Source organism: Solanum pennellii, chromosome 9, assembly GCF_001406875.1.
Source record: "Solanum pennellii chromosome 9, SPENNV200".
NCBI classification, from domain to species: Eukaryota; Viridiplantae; Streptophyta; class Magnoliopsida; order Solanales; family Solanaceae; genus Solanum; species Solanum pennellii.
This window is the reverse complement of record NC_028645.1, coordinates 18692227-18696670: the sequence shown is the minus strand read 5'-3', so window position 1 is coordinate 18696670 and position 4444 is coordinate 18692227.

Sequence of the window (4444 nt, the reverse complement as noted above, 5' to 3'; positions counted from 1 at the left end):
ATTAATCACCAAAAATCACTTGCAAGAATTCTCAAAGTAATCAATAATCTCACGAAAAGTCTAATGATTATCAAGAATCTCACAATACAATGTTCACCAATACGGAGTTTTAACAATCTAAGAGTCTAATGATTAGGTGTCTAACCTCAAAAACGAGGTTTTTCGAACTATTTATAAAAAAACAAAAACTTAATTAAACAAGAATTCTAATTGCTGGAAATCTGCCAAAACGCGGCTGGGTCGATGGACCTCGCGACGGACCGTCGTGGTCACAACGGGCCGTCGTGGACTCCGTCGTCCCATACTTGGTGCAATTTCTTCTGCTGCTTTCTTCATTCCCCTCGACGGCAAGTATGACGGACCGTCATAGGCACAACGGTCCGTCGAGGGTCTTCGTTCCAAAATACTTTAACTTTCGGAATCTGGGTACTGGGATCACTTCTCTGAACTTCACGACGAACCTGCAGGACGGACCGTCACAGACATGACGGACCGTCACAAGCTTCGTAATCCCACACTTGGTCAGACTTCCCCATCTTCCTTCAGCAGCTGCACTACGCTTCCACCTACGGGCCGTCACAGGCACGACGGACCGTTATAAGCTCCGTAGGTGGTCTTTTCTGCATTTTTTCGCTCAAAATCTCCGCATTCAGCTTTAGTTAGATTTCCTGCAAAACAAAGAGAAACTTACATCAAAATTAGCACAAAAAGGCTTTCGGACACACTAAACTTAAGGAAAAAGTATTAATTATACCATGAAACCACGGTATATCACAAGGAAGCAATGTTGATAGAGGATATGGACATAGCATGGCTAATGATCCATGTCCAAAAAGTTGAGGAGGATAAGCTGATGGATAGACAAGGGTTAAGAAAAAGAGAACTAAGACATCAGGCAATGATTTCAAGAAGCAAAAGAGTAGTATGAATTCTTCCTTTCAACAGAAACAGAAGGAACCTGCTCCACTATCTGCTAGTGCCTTTGCACTGAGAAACAAAGGTGAGCATAATAGTCAGAGTTCACAACCCTTTAGAGATAAATGTGCCCAGTCTCAAGGTAGTGAGGCGCAAGGAGGTACTAGGCTGCTACATGTTCTAGGTGTGGTAAAACCCACCCAGGTATTTTTCGTGAGGCTCCAGGGGTTGTATAAAGTGTGGTGAGACTGGGCGTTTCATGCGAGAGTGTCTAAATAACATTCAAGGAAATGGTACTAGCGGAGGAATAAACTTCTTATATACTATCAAAAATCACCTACAGCAAGAGAATTCGCCAGATGTCTTTACTGGTATGATTCAAGTCTCTGACTTTACTTTTTATGCCTTGCTAGACCCAGGAGCAAGTTTATCCTTTCTAACACCTTATGTTTATATGAACTTTTATATTATTCCTAAGCAACTTAGTGAACCAGCTAGTGTGTCTACACCTATTGGTGATTCTATTCTAGCAAACAAAGTCTATTGTGATTGTCCCGTTTCCATCAATCACAAGAGAACCATAGTTGATTGAATTAATTCAGACATGGTAGATTTCAATTGTCATTCTTGGTATGGACTTGCTTCATGCTTATTATGCATCAATAAATTTCAGTATTCGAGTAGTCAAGTTCTAGTTTCCAGTGAACCAGTTATAGAGAGGAAGAGCAGTTTAGCAGTGCCTATGGGTCATTCCATTTCGTACCTTAAGGCAAAGAAGATAGTTTCCAAAAGATTTGTCAACCACTTAGTCCGAGTTAATGACTTAAGTGTTGAGGTACCACCAATTTAGTCAGTTCCTATCGTAAAAGAGTTTGCAAAAGTTTTTCCTGATGATCTACCAGGAGTCCCTTCTGAGAGAGAAGTATACTTTTGCATAGACATCATTCCAGATACTCGTCCTATCTCTATTTTTCCATATAGAATGGCACTAGCACAGTTAAAGGTGTTGACACCCAATTTTGACCCTCCACGGTAGGAATTAATTCATGAGCTTCTTAAATGTTCAAACAATTTCAAAATAATTAGTTTTATAAATTCGGAAAAAAATATATATAATATAAATTTTGCGTTATTTTAAATCGTTTTGTCATTTCTTATAATTTTTAGATAATATATATATATTTTACACAATTATGTATATAACTAATATGTTTTATGTTTATTCAAAAGATCATCTCAAAAGGGTTATAATTTTAGTAAGTATTCGATTAAAATTAGTTAAGTTTAAATTATGGTTATATTTTTGAATCACTAGCATACGATTACATTAATTAATTTATTTTTGTTAAATTAAGAAGCTTGTTAATTAATTGATATTAATTCTTCATATTTATATTTTAGTCAAATTCCCTAAATTATATTTAGTTTGACTATTTCATAAATTTCAAGAGATAACCCATTTCCCCTAAACCTATTTAAAGGACCAAATTTTGGGCCCTTTTCCAACTCAGCCCAACACCCTTTCTTTTGGCCAATTCAAATGACCCAAATTTGGGCCCTTTTACCCACATTTCCAGCAGCCCATTTTCTCTCCCAAATTTTCCATTACCCAGTCTCCCCTGACAAGACCCGCTTCATTGTTCTCAAAGAACCCAGAAGCGTCAAATACAGTACATTGATCCTCTTTCTCTTCTTCAAGGTCCCTTTCCAGTCGAACGTTTGAAGAAGCAAAATCATCACGCGGAGACGTCCTTGGTGTCCTAAGATGGAGTCACGTAGCGCAAGCAAGACTTCAAATCCATCCCAGCCGTCTTAACCTCCTTCCTTCTTTGGGATGAGCCAAATTTCAGAAAAAGGGTGTCTGCCTATTTGGGGAATTGTTTTTGAATTTTGAAATTTTGGGGATATGGATTCTCGTTCTAACCCCTGTCTTGTTCCGGATTTCCCTCTATATTAGCCGATTCCTTTCTTTGTTTTGAAAAAAAAAAGAGTTCGGTGAAAAAAAAAGGTGGAAAAGTTTTGTGAAAAAAAAAGGGGGAAAATATTTAAGAAGTGAGGGGAGGAAAATCAAATACTAATCTTCATTCTGCGAATACTAAGAGAATAGCTTAAAAATAGCATAAGCTCGTCTGGAGTAAAGGTTCCATCCGTCATTTGATTTGTTTGTTGTGTTTGAGTTAGTGTCTGTGTTTGTGTGGTGGAAGAATTCATCCTGCTCGTTGCTGTCTCACTTCGGCGCTTGGAATAAGGTAAACAACTCACAATCCTTATATTTGTTTCGAGTTCATCACGTTGGTTTGATGTTTAGTCCCTTGTGGATTCCACAATGAGATTATGCGATGTATTCGAGTTATCTTCTTTCCTCTGTCTGTCTGTGTCCATTTCTTAGTGACTTTAGTGCTCTTTTAAGCTCACACCGTCAGCCTTGTTTTCTTCGAACTCACAATATTATGCTGACCCCAAATTTATATGGTCATTTTGATTAGCTTACTGTTCTTCAGTTCAGATCACCATGTTGTCCGAATCATTGAAGTTTTATCTCATTATACATGTTTGGCGATAAGTGATCCTTTCTTTCATGTTCATTTTTATACTTCATTTATTTGGATCTTGTTCACTGCCATTAGATGTCGTCCATTCTTAAGTCGGAAGGTATTATACTTAGAAAAATATGTGCTTAGTCCCGTTTGTTTGGAATATAACGTGAATAATGCTATGCATTCTATATTTTCCGTGTGTGCTTGTGTTTGGATGCAACAAGTGCATAGACGTATGCCCTCATTTAGTATCGATTTATTCGTTATTGTTGTCACTTTTAACTTGGTTCATTTGGTTTTCCTTTAGATTCGGGTATTTTGGTTCTATTTGAAATTCCAAAAGTGGCCTTTATTTTAATTAAGCTCCGTGTTGTTTAAATCATGTCTCATACGTTCTATGGCTTCGCATACTAATCCTTTGTGATTTTTATCGCATGACCTACTCTACCCGAGTCCCGTGGATTCCCCTCCTTATATATTGTTGAGTCGACCCCTCCATCAAGTCAGCTATCAGGGTAAATTAGAAAGCAGGTGTACAGGTGGAAAATCAAAAAATCCGGATGGAAAATAAGTTTCATGTTACGGAAATTTGAAAACAAGCTGAAAATATGGCTTATATACCATTAATATACAGTGATATACTGGTGAAATAGCAATATACAGGTGCAAAGGGCGTGAAAACGCAGGTGAAATTACATGACATAAGGGTCAACGAAAACGCAGGCTTGAAAGGTTCAAAAATGGGTTGGAAACATTCTGTTTACCAGGGTATACATAAAATATATACGATAGTTTCTCAAAGGGAAATAGGCCCAAAGCATATATGTATATATATATATATATATATATATATATACATATACATATACACACACACATATATATATATACATATATATATACATATACATATACATATACATATAGATATATATACATATACATATACATATACAAATAGATATATATATATATATACATATACATATACA